At 36.5% G+C, this 12,881-nt stretch overlaps 1 protein-coding gene across 2 annotated transcripts in view; it reads left to right on the top strand.

Moving 5' to 3' along the window:
- Positions 1–3,135: 3,135 nt before the first annotated feature.
- slc38a3b (solute carrier family 38 member 3b) overlaps positions 3,136–12,881 on the top strand; it is a 30,597-nt gene continuing 20,851 nt past the window's right edge. The window contains exon 1 of one of the 2 annotated variants that reach the window (XM_085457062.1): positions 3,136–3,458. The gene's annotated coding sequence lies outside the window, so the exon portion shown is untranslated. The remainder of the gene's footprint in view (positions 3,459–12,881) is intronic. The other variant, XM_085457064.1, reaches the window with a different exon arrangement.

Genomic DNA, 12,881 nt, shown 5'->3' with positions numbered 1-12,881 from the left:
TATTATTTTTTTTTTAAAAATAATAATAAAAAAAGAGTGGAACTGTTAGGTATTTTAGTACCATGGGAGCATTTACTGGATATTGTTTTATAGTGACATTATACAGGAAAACTCTGTCATTCAATAAGGCCCCTTTGTTTTAGTTATTTTTCTCTTTGACCCAAGAATTGATGTGTGAGAATCACAGGCTGGTACAAGGTTGAAATACCACAGAGATCACTCCCTCAGCTACATTAGTTTCTTAATCTTTTAGACGCCTGTTGAAGGCCAAATGGTTTGTTTCAGATTTCACTAATGAAAGAACTCTTCGTTTTGTGCCTTGAAAATATGTCGCTGAGATAATCACAATTGTAGCTGAACTGATACACTACACAAAGGATGCTTCTTCACCCAAGGGCAGGAAGACGCTGCCTTATCTTGGTCTGTACTGGTTTAAACTGATAAATCTGCTGTCTCATTTACCCTCTATATAAACTGTTGTACTTGTGAATAAAGTTGAGTCACTTTGGGAAGACAATCTAAAGCAGTCTCTGTTTTCTTGTTCTCCCAAGCTGCTCCCGAGCTCGTACTAACACGCTGAATGGCATGCTTGAATATTACTTGAGAATATATTTGACTGTGTTACAGACTAAGGGACATTCTCTGCTGATAGGTGAAGGTACATTCTCTGCTGATAGACGTCCACGCCTCGGAGGAAGCCGATCCACGGAGTAGGCCTTGGAAACCGTTTCCTTCAGTTCCAGTCACAGAACTTGTAGTCTCTTTTTTACATTTTTGATGACACTTTTAAAACAAACAACCAGCATGTGATTTTTTTAATGAACTGAAAACTGAACAGACTTGAAAAAATTGTAGAAATTGAGTGGAGATGTGTACTTTGCATGTTTTTGTATTGGCATTTAAAGACTTTTTAAGAGATGCCTATCTCTGTGGGACAATAATTATAGAAATACGTGAGAGACACAAAGTGCTGCTTTTCTCTTTGTCTTTTTAGTCAACTACTGCAAGTTGTTTAGCTAAAAATGTTCCAGCTGATCAGTCTGTTGAAATGTTTTGTACTTTTCATGTAAACATTACTTTAAGCAGATTATCTGAAGCAAGCATCAAATCAAGACATGCCACCTTTCCTCTCCTAAGCACAACCACAATGAATGAGTGATCTGTTAGCCAGCTTGTGCTTAAAAAAAAAAAAAAAGGTATTGTCTAATGAAGTTGTATGTGAAAAAGCTTGGCAGTGATTCTCTTGGCAAAGAGAATCATCGCTAAATCTGCAGCATTACTTCCGTGCCTTGAACTACTGCTTTGCTCCATATTTAGCACGTCTAGTGTGATGGATGAAGGCAACTGTTTTCAGGAAAAGGCTCTAAAAGCTCACTAAGCACCAAACTGCAATGTTAGCACCTATCTGCTGAACAAATGTGAAGCGTTTTGAACCAGAATAGCTATGAGCACATAGCAAATAAGAAGAAAAAGCCAAGCTAAAATCTCTCTGATTCAACTCTACATATGGTTAAGCAGTAAGACAAATATGACAAATAGATCATGTGATCCCACTTGTTAAAAGATGAAAACTTGGCATCACTCAAAAATATGCATCTTACACCATTTAGTGCAGGCTATTGGTGATCTCAGACTGGGTTATTGTTTCAGTCACTCCAATACATGCTCAGTCCTCTTGAAAAGTCAGGCGAAATGTGTGTATAAATATCACCATCTGTTATTGTTGTGTTCTGAGGCTCCTCTGAGCTGTTCTGCATTTAACATTTACTTACTGTTTGGGCCAAATTTGACCTCTTTTGAGATGTGATTATAGTAAAAAAAAAAAAGAAAGTACCCTGTATAATAGCCATATAGATGGTAGTTATGGTGATGTTTTTATGAAAACAGCAGTGAGGAGTAATGATAGTAATGGTTATATGGTTGTCTAGTAAATCCCAGCATTTTTAGAACGTTATCGCCATTTCACTTTCTAAAATATATTTGAACCCTTACAGCTGTTGTGTTTTCATGTCTTGAACAAAGCAGAAATAAGGTTTCCCTGCTCTCTGAAACACCCATTAAGAATTAATCATCTATTTGTTGGCTTTTTATACATTCTAAACAGATCTGTAGTTCAGATTTTGATATTATAAAGAAATTATTGGCTTTGGTCAAAACTCACCAGGACCCTACAGTGAAGGCAAAGACATGTGTAAGGGTTAAGGATGTGTTTATGGAGATGTGAATGAGCATTAATCTGTTAATTGGCGTCTCTAAATCTTCCTTCAATCAGCATGACCTCTAGAGGACGCTAAAGTGACATTTAATTTAAGTTGTCTTTTGCTTAAAATAATTTAATGTCGTGGCAACAGTGTAAAACTACATGATTCATTTCTGCAGTATAACCATACCTTTATGATATACTTGTAAGCTATGTAATAGCCAGTTATTTGATCCAATCTGGGTTGCAACTCTTGCTTCACACTAGGCTTGTTTATTTTATGTTTTAATATTTTATCTACAACTACACTATTTTTGTCTTTCATTGGTTTCCTCTTATGGTCTATTCTACTGAATTCTGATAATTGTCTGTATTTGTGCAGCTGCTGGCTGGTGATATTTCAGGATAAGATATCTTAAACTTTAATAACTCATACCTGCACCAAAGCCACATCTCAAATCAATTTATTGATTTAGATTAAGAAAAATAAATACATAAAATAAAATTCTGGCACTCAGACAAGTATGGTAAACACTTGTCTGAGTGCCAGAAGCAAACAAGTGACCTCCTCACCTTTGCAATTTTTTTTGTGAGCGAGCAGAGGAAACCACTGGATCCAACACAAGACACACAATTTAAGAAAAATAATGTACTAATACAGCTTTTCAGTGCAGGAACCACGGTATGCGGAATATAGGGAGACAAAGATGAACGCGCGTATTTGGCACTGTCGGGTTTTTAAAAGCTTTCAGACAATTACTACACGTATGTGAAACTTAGCAGGACGTCTCCTCTATTATCAGGCAGATCTAAAGAGCCGTGCAGTTAAGTTCTTCATTCCGAAGACTTGAGTAATCACTGCCTGCTGAAAGTCAGATTTTTTTCCTCATATTCGCTCACAGGCTCACTCACAGAACCAAGTGGCTGAACACTACATCGAGCAACGCGGCTAAATACCCGGCGGGGGCGGCGGGGGTTGCAAAGGAGGCGGACCTACCACGACCCCCACAGTTGGAGCTTCAAATGGTTTTACAATGCAGACCATCTCTCAAAGAACAGTTTGTGGCCACTGGTTTGGAAAGAGACGGTACAAATGTGCGTAAAAATCCACGAATACAGATAGACAGATAGATGGGCAACTCTCACCTTCCCTGAGGAAAAGAAAGACACGCGAAACGCACGAAAGGAGAGCGAGGTCATCAGATTGTTCCCACTTACCAGCGGAATTATCGTGGAAGCTTCGTGATACGAGCTTTTGGTAAGACATCACAAGCCTGTCTTTTTTATTTGTTTTATTTATTTATATTTATTTTTTAGGGGAATGGCTTTGTTACTTATTGTGACTGACATATTTCCAGGTTTTTCTGCCTTCACTGAGAGGTGGACACTTGTAAAATAATACTTTAAACCTTTATTGCAATCTTTTGATTTTCATTCAACCACGCAGGAATATAGTAACCTAAGGGGAAAGCAATGAAGAAGACATAAAGGAAATTGTAGCTTCACTCTTTGGATATATAGGCTATAGCTTTGTTTCCTAAAAGGGGGTGATCAATGAAGAAAGAGTAGCTCGGTCCCTCTGGAGTGAGCGCCAAGAGCAGATGTCACGACTATGCGTTTCATCCAGGGCAACAAACTGGTGCTCATCCGTTGTTGTTGTGAATCTTTCTTAAATATAAACCGATGCGCCTGAAAGTTACTGTAGCGCAGTTGCAACAGGTAAATCCAAGCTGGACGAATGCCTACGTGAGCAGTATGTGACACAGAAACGGGTTTGATCGCTTATATGATTCCTATTTTGAGCTAATTTTTTTCACAGGAAGGTGTAAAACTTTGACATGTTGTGACCCCAGTGTCCCAGTATTCTTACAGGTTGTAGAACAGGCTACTTCCCTGCGGTTTAGGCTGTAGCACATGCAGGCACATGGTATGGAGTAGCTAAGCCCTTTCCTTTTCCTCCTCTTAGCGAAACCATATCCGACGGAAACTAAAATTTTTTCCGACTTAGTTCACCACAAGGTGACAAACATCTAACAACGGCAAGAGTGGATCAGTAGCTATAAACACCAGAAGGAACTAAGAGCAGCCCTTTAAAGCACTTTAAAGTCTGCCTTTGTTACTGTGGGCTGAAGATTAAGCATGATTACATTATTACATTTCATATGTTGTGTCACTGAGGTTTTTGTGAACTAAATATTCGCTGCTTTTCTGTTTTCTTAAGCTGAATGTGTCTTGATTTGTATCAGGCTACTTCTGCTGTATTGTTACTTGATTTATTTATTTGTGGTCATTTTAATTTAGATAATGCTGTGAAATGGATTTTTATCCCATTCTAAGTATAAACTAGGCTTATGTGTTGACCAATAAAGAGGCTACAGTTCAGTTAAATAAATAAATAAATTGTAACAGGTAATAAATACATTTAAAACGAGCCATTTTCAGCTGAAGATGCCTAAAATAAACAGGTTTCAGCTACTTGACTGTGAGCATTTGTTTTGTGAGAAACTGAAAACCAAATGATAGTACAACAAGATGATGGGTGGAAGATTAGTGAGAGTGACACTTTTTTTTTTTTTTTTTTTTAATTTTTGCATACAGTGTGCATTCTAGCTCTGAGTATATAATTAAGAATTTACAGTGGCTGTTTATGTTGAAAAGCTGCTTAACTGTAAAGTGTTGTTCAGCAATAATAACAATACTTACAGTAAAACTGTTTGGGCCAGGTGGTTTCATGAAGCTGCAGTTTTGTTTTGCTTTGTTTTGAAATCAGCATAACAGCTTGTGTTAATGTAGGATAAAACTTAACAAGTGGGCTGCAGGCGGCTGGCTTAGATTTTCCTTTTGCTGGAAATGTGTGGAAATGTGGTAGGTGGTGAATGTTTTTCTGCAATGGCTGTCAAGATCTTTCGACCCCAAGCTGCTTAAATGCATGTGTTGACTAGATGTGTTCGACTGTGACATATTGGGGGGGGAAAAAAATTGGTTTCCAGGTAGTGTGAGAGAGGGTGTATGTGTTTGACTTTGGTCCCTATCGAAACCCCAGTGTGGGGTTTTGTCCTGGGGTCATTATAGTGCAGAATGAGCAGATAAGCCTTGTGTAATGAACAAAGTGACTAGGAGTTTGAGCAGGAACCTGACAGGTGCACAGTGCGTGGAAGTCAGTGTTTTATCCATGTGGGATGCAGCCAGCTGTACTCATGTGTCACATTAAAGAGACCTGTGAAATGTTGTATTTAAGTCAGTCTAACTGTCATGTGTCAGGTTATTATTATCTTTGTCATGGGTCTCATAATCTTTGTGGGTTGAACCAGACTTCATCATGCGCCAGTGTCTATTTATATTGAAGTCATTAGAAAGTCATAGTCGTTTGTTGATATTGTTTATATTGTGTGGCAAAAATACATTTTGTTCAGCATTTTATGAGAGAGTTAAGATTGAAAAGAGAGCTCTAATTCTGTTCAGAGTGGATTTTTTAAGCTTTTATCCCCCAAGTTTGTTCCCTGTGGATGAATATGCACTGACATGTTAATATATGATGACTGAAATATTCCACAATGAGCCATAGATTTTGTATTTATATTTGTACTTGTCCTAAAGAATTTCCTTGGCTATTTAGTCTAATGTTTTGTAACCCCAAGAAATCCCCTGAATGACAATTAATAATAATAAAATGTTAGATAGCAGCTGTTCAAATTTCAGCTCATTATTTCGATTTCTAACTCATAGCATCATGCATCATTTTTGGCTGCAGCAGACATGTTTTCCAAGGAGTGCTGAGTGAAATCTACTCAACACCATACATCAGATAGAGTTAGACATGAAAGAGTAAGATATTTCCCTCAGTAGAGACAATAACTGGACTTCAAATGAACAATAATGATAAATTCTGGATCTGATGGACAAAATTATTGCTCTGTGTGTACTGACCCATATGGGAAAGATTATAGAAAACACTAAGGTTTCCCATTCCCTCGGTAAATGTTTAGGTTTTATCCCAAAAGCCTGACATTACAATTTACTCATTAAAGTGGTCACTTTGATAGGTTTTCCTCATACAACATTATTACTGCATTCATCCTTCTTTCTCAAAACAGTGTTTCATGGAAAAATGTGAAAAGGGACACTTAATTGTTCAAATCATAATATGAGACATAAAAGCCCTCAGAGACAATGTAATAAAAACATACAACATAAAACATTTATTATTATTTTCCCCCATGTCGTAACAAGGAATCAAAATATCCGTAGGCCTTTAAGCCAGGGTACCTGCTATAATGCTTCCACTGCAATCACTTTATTCTCGCATTGATGTCACATTTAATCATTTTGTATTTTTTAACTGTTCAAATAAAACAACACCCTGCCCTGTCAGTAATTCACCCGTTAAAAATGAAAAATGCAACATTCTTGTGATGCAGTGTAAAAGCTGCCTGAAACACATGCACAGAGTATAATTGCTCAGTACTTCCCGCTGCAAACTCCTGGTTACCAAACTGTGCTTCAGAAAAATGTCCTGCAGTTTATCAAGTAATCATAATTAATGAGAGTTAACTATTTGCTTAAATAACTTACCAAACTGTTTTGGCTAAAAATTAAATCAAACAGCCCCTTTAAAAAAAGCTGGTTGTAGTTACTTCTTACTTCCTTTTGATAACTGTAGGACATATGCTTTTAATATTAAAAGAAATATAGTTGGTTTATTATTATTGCACTGCACTGATTTTTCACTTTACTCATGTATGGCACAGATATATATGGTTAATTCTTGTTATTCAGAAGATCTTCTTTGTAACACTGTAGATTACAAAAAAAAATAGTGTTTGTTAATAAACACTTAATTACAGCTGATAAATATATGTAATCTCTTATTCTCACGGTACAAAGTCATGCTATCATCTTGGTCTGTCTTGCTAGATAGTTGAAGTTGAGAGGTCATTTATAGAAAGCATTACAGTGGCTTTATTAACTGCTTTAGTGCTAATAAAGCATAATAATTGCATAATTTGCACAATGTAAAATACATCTGTGTATTTGCTGGGTTTCAACACGATACAAAATTTTGTTTGTTTTTTTAAACTATTTTTTTTACTACAAATGGGCAAAATCAGTTCAAAACCATGGTAGCAACAAATGTAAAACTCTTCTCAAAGGATCAAGACATTACTGATAACTCAAGCTGTCTTTGAACCATCCTGGTTAAACTAATTTGAAGTATCTTTTACTGTCTTCTTTCCATGGTGACTTCGTTCTGTGCTATCAAGCCTGAAACCCGGTGCTGTTCTCTATAACTGCATATGTGCGCTTGTCTGTTGTATTTTATTTCTTTGTGTTTTTGTCATGAACCTATGTACGTTTGAGTGTTTTTATCTTCTGTGTTAAACACAGTGACTATATAATGATTGTATAATAAAATGTGAATCATAAATAAAATGTCCTACTGTTTTTTAAATTTTTGCTTTATTATTGTCTATAACATTTTACATCTAGCATTAATTATAAAGATTGTAGACAGGAGAATCTGGGAAAAACTTGCATAAATAATCATAAATAATAGCTTTTATATCTACTCGGACCTGTACAGGTGCTTGTACTGACTTCCTTTGGAACAATTCGGGATGTATCAATTAGGCTTAAAATAAAATCTGACATTTTATGGTTCCCTAGATCCTAAAGTGTCAGCCTCTGGGATGTGTAACTCACAACTTCACCTACCATCAGGGTGCACCTGAACCCGTACTGATGAAATATGGGGAGGTTTGTTGGGTGTTTGCTATTGCTCTACAAATCATCCTTTATCGGACAACTGAGCCTAATGTTTTCAACTAAATCTTTGTACAAACACAGACTGTATTGTCTGCTTGCACAACTGCACATTGAATTTCGTCCTTGTGTGCTTTCTAGTGGTGGTGCTTCATTTTATGACCCTTTAAATGATTTAGGCAGCGTTTATGTGATGACTAAGAAAAATAAGCCAAGATTATTTTATTGAAATTATAGAGGGTTCAACCTTAGAGATGGAAGACAGTTGTACCAAAGCATCAAGTTGCTTAAATAAATGTCTATCATGTTTATTTTTTACTTTATTTATGCAGTTCAGCAAAAAGGCAATTTCAGAACTACTTGGGGGTAGTTAAAGCTAAAAACAGAAATGTTTTATAGTTAACAGCACTCCTTTTTTTTTCCTGCAACTATTTTCTTTTTATGTAGTCTTTAATGTCCCTGTCTGTTTGATTTAACATACATTTGACGTTATACATTTGTATAATATATAATTTATGCAATTCATTTCTAAATTAAACACCTCAGTTTTCCTTCAAAATGAATGGTTAGAATACTTTTAGTATACTTTCTAGTCATGCCTGTTTAAAGTAAAATAAATCATCTGTTCTTTTGAACTGTTTAAAACGTTCGTGTTAATATGAAGGTTTTAGTTGTTGAGAAACCTATCATGATAAATGGAAAGAATATGTAATTCAAGTTCTGGCTGTAATGCAAGACATGAGCATGTGGTCCCCTGTCCCCTGGAAGCACGTGGATTAGGATGAGCTGGTGCTGCCAGGCGCTCTTGGCTGAACCTCGTGCCACATGCGCCTTTCTCATCTACATGTGCTTGCCTGCTCCCCACTGTCCCGTGTTTGTCGCGTGCATGCCCTGCTTTATGTCCTAGTGTCACAGGAATAGATGCTCTGGTTTTAATGATAAGAAAAAATATATAAATAGCTCCTCTTACTTGAACTTTTAACCTTGAATTGTCAAAAAAGAGAGAAAGAAATCAGCTAATCTTTAACCCTCCCACTTGTTCAAACATTTCAAATGTCAGATAAATATAGTAGCTCAAAATGAGACTTTTCAGTTTTTGTCACTTCGTTGCTGAAAACAAAACTCATTTGGAATCTATATAAAGTCTAAGAGTTATTGAAATTATGTTAAAGCAAGTTTTAAATTGATACCTTTTTAGAACCAGCCCGCATTTCAACAGGTTTTAGAGCTAAATTTCCACGTAGGCGGGGTAATTTCTTTGGAAAGAAAATGACCAAATTCACAGGTCGAATGGTTTTAGGAGTGAACGTCACAAATTTTCACGGGACACAAATATACGCTTAAAAAACTCAGGCTTCTGGATCAGTGACAAGCTCTGCTCTTTAAAATTATCTTATATGTGTTAGTATAAAGAAATAATTTGGCTTTAGTTTACTTTTGTGTTTTATGGGAACATTTAAGTGGAAATCACTGGCAACTATTTTCTGTATTTGTCAAAGTTCTATACTGAGATGTGTCCCAGCTGTAGCAGCTGTGACATTTTCCTAATATCTCCTACAATTTTCAGAAACTTTTTCATGTGTCTATTAACTTTTTGTACTCTGAAAAAAGATTCTGAATGTAGAAAAATATGTGGAGCTGGTTTGACTTGTGATATTTCTTTGAAAACAACTTTTTTAAAATTTAAATTTGATATGTATTTGCTAAGATATACTGCAAAGTGCCTCATATCTATCATATCTCCTTTTCACAATAATAAAGAATTCTCTGGTTTAGCAAAGCCACACTTCTGATAAAATTTGTATACAAATCTGTTTTTAACATTTGAGCCAAATTTTATAAACTTTGTGGTAATTTGAGTCCTTTTACTTCTGTAACTAGTAATTATGTGGTACTATGTTGTCTTTTCAGTCCATAGTTTGGTAAATCCATTAGGATGTACGGTGCCATCTATAAAAGTCATGCTCCTGTCCCCCCACCTCTGTACTTCAGTGTTGAGACAATATGGTAGTCCTGGCGAGCTTTGTGCCAAACATCCTGATGCCAAATATATTTATGTTGGTCAAGATCACGAGGAGCTCACTGAACAATGATTATCCAGTCATCAATTATATGTTGATGTTCTATAGCTAAATTGAATCTTGCAGTTTTGTGTTGAATAGCAAACAAGCGTCAGACGCCATCCGCTGAGACTGACATTGTGCAATGTCCTTAACATTGTCCACACTGTCACAGAAACACTGACTTCCATTGATAATCCCTGTGCCAAGTCTGAAGCGCTTTCCCTTCTCATATTCACCTCTGCTGTCTGTGGTGTGATCTTAGTAGGACTACCATTGCGGCTCTGATTAGTGTTATGAATCAATTTATATTCCCAATTTCCCAAGACTTTTTATTTCCCAATTTGTCCTGCAACTGTGTTTTCACATAGTTTTAGTTGGCCACCTCTGCTCTTGTAGCCTTTTTAAAGTTTCATCAGACTTTTTATTTCCCCTGGCAGCTCTTTCCATACTTTTGAATAAAGAAATAAATGAGGAAGTTTAAATGTTCATGGGTTATTTTATAAGAGTGTTCTCAGTTGCACTCAGTTTTGTTTCAGTGATCATGCACACACGTGCACACGTGCACACTCACTTTGTTGCATGTGTTTCTACAGTAAGACCTTTATTTTCATTCCCTCTAAATGAGGTTTTTTAGTGGTCATAAGAGGAAATTGTGTACTTGTAACTTTAGAAATAATGCAATAATTTAGAGAGAATACAGCCTTGAATAATTTGACATTTAATTGAATAACCTTAACCATAATACTTTTTTATGGTTGTGGTTAGATTATGCTTTTCTTGCATTAACAGTTTTATCATTTTTTGATGAACCAAACTGAGATTTTTCTTATTTTTCATGGTACTCTATGCAGTACGGAAGAGGATTAGGGCCACTGGAAAAACAATCTGAGAAAAAAGTCAGAATTCTGACTTTTTTTTCAGAATTCAGGAAAAGAAGAAAAAAAAAGACGTGCCCACTTTTTTCCCCCAGTGTCCCTAATCCTCTTCCGTAATGCAGCCCTGTGAAACACAGAGTAGTCTATGTTTCAGTAGATCCACCTTTAGCACCGATAACTCAAAGTAATCTTTTTCCGTTTGACTTTATCAGTCTCTTCCATTATTGAGGAGGAATTTTGGCCCACTCTTCCTCTTAATAACACTGCTTCAGTTCATTTACATTTGTAACCATTCATTTATGGGCAGAGTTGTTCAGGTCTCACAGCAGCATTTCAATCAGGTTGAGGTCTGGACTTTGACTGTGTCATTGCAACATCTTGATTCATTCTGCTGTAGATTTGCTGCTGTGCTTGGGATCATTATCCAGTTGTATGACCAAGTTGGGGCCAAGATTTTGCTGTAGGACAGATGGCCTCACATTTAGAGTACTGGCATACGGACAGCAAGGTGCCCACGACCTGTGGCAAACAGCAAGCCCAAATGATCTTGACAACTGTGTTTGGCAGCTGATATGTTGCATTGTTGCATTTTGTTCTCACCATGCATGGTGCTGTGCATTATGGTCAAGACATATATGTTGAGTTTTAGATATATAGAAGACTACAACAGAACAGTCACTGCTGTATTTAGGTATAAACATGATAAAGTCACGAGACAAAACAATAGGCTCTTGTTGTGTTTACTGTAAATTCAGTGATCCCATGCTTTGTGGTTGTTCATGAACAAACATAATGACTGTAGTTTCACTCACCGTGAGAGGCTCAACATTTTGAGCTCTACATGTTTACGTTTCTAAGTTTGATTTATTTTTGCTTGTTTGCGATTGCTTTTCGTGTGATGGCCAACACTAATCATAACTTGTATCACAAAGTGTATTTCAATTTGAAAATAGCATTCACACAACATTTTCTCCTCTGAATTTACCTCACTGGAAATAATTGCTGTCAAAGGCCAGTGTTGCAACAGGAAGTGTTTACATCAGGGGTTTTTAGGCTAGGGGATTGAGGCTACGTTAAGGGACGTGGTATCATTGAGCAAATACTGACTCACCAGATAACATGGTGCAAGGTATCAGTAATGTTAGGTATTTTTTCTTTTTAATTTAAAATCCAGATTTAGATCTTCTTCTTTTTTTAATTGATGAAAGGTATTCATAAATTTGAAGAGCTCAGTACCCGATTGTATTGTGAAGCAGCACGCAGTGTCCTCTCAAGTTTCTTTCCTAGCTTCAGTGGCATTGTATCAATGACACTCTTTAATTGTACACTATGAATAGCCACAGCAGTGATCTTCTGGCAGAGAGGACACTGTGAACACAATTGAGCTGATCTACCCTGGTCACAGCGGAAACTACTAACAACACACCATTGTCTGTCTAAGTTCTCACTGAAGTATAGAAGAGTATTTATTTCTGTTAAAAAGTCCGAGGCAAATTTTAAAGAGCTATTAATTACAGGCTTGCTAATGATAAATGACAAATACTCTGACATTCTCTTCTGACTGTAACTGTGAATACAGCATCCCCCACACTGATGCTACTGTTAAACTGTATAATTATAGTAGCCTCATAATAGCTGCTTTGGAAAGCGCTTTCTCTGTTATTTGAAGCATTTTGTTGTGAGTGATCTGGCATCTCGTTTAATCATACTCATGTTTATATTCATCATCAAGGCCACAGTGTCATTGTGTGGGGATGTCAGCAGTAGCACTAAAAATCGAGGGATCTGGAATATAAAAGACAAGAGCAAATACGGTTATAAAAAAAGTACTCTGACTGTGGACTTTGCCTTAGTGATCCTGACTTGTTTGCTTTGCTCCATTCTGAAGTTCTGGAAAGCAGAACATGCATCGTCATATTTCATCCTCACATTTCATTATTTGCAGTTCAGTGTATGGACTGCAGAAACTTCTGAAAAAGAACA

This window comes from Copadichromis virginalis, linkage group LG5, assembly GCF_057382275.1.
Source record: "Copadichromis virginalis isolate Kocher_CV1m ecotype Utaka linkage group LG5, C_Virginalis_male_GT1.1, whole genome shotgun sequence".
NCBI classification, from domain to species: domain Eukaryota; kingdom Metazoa; phylum Chordata; class Actinopteri; order Cichliformes; family Cichlidae; genus Copadichromis; species Copadichromis virginalis.
Note: the sequence above shows the minus strand (reverse complement) of the source record. Positions and strands in the feature narration are given on the sequence as shown.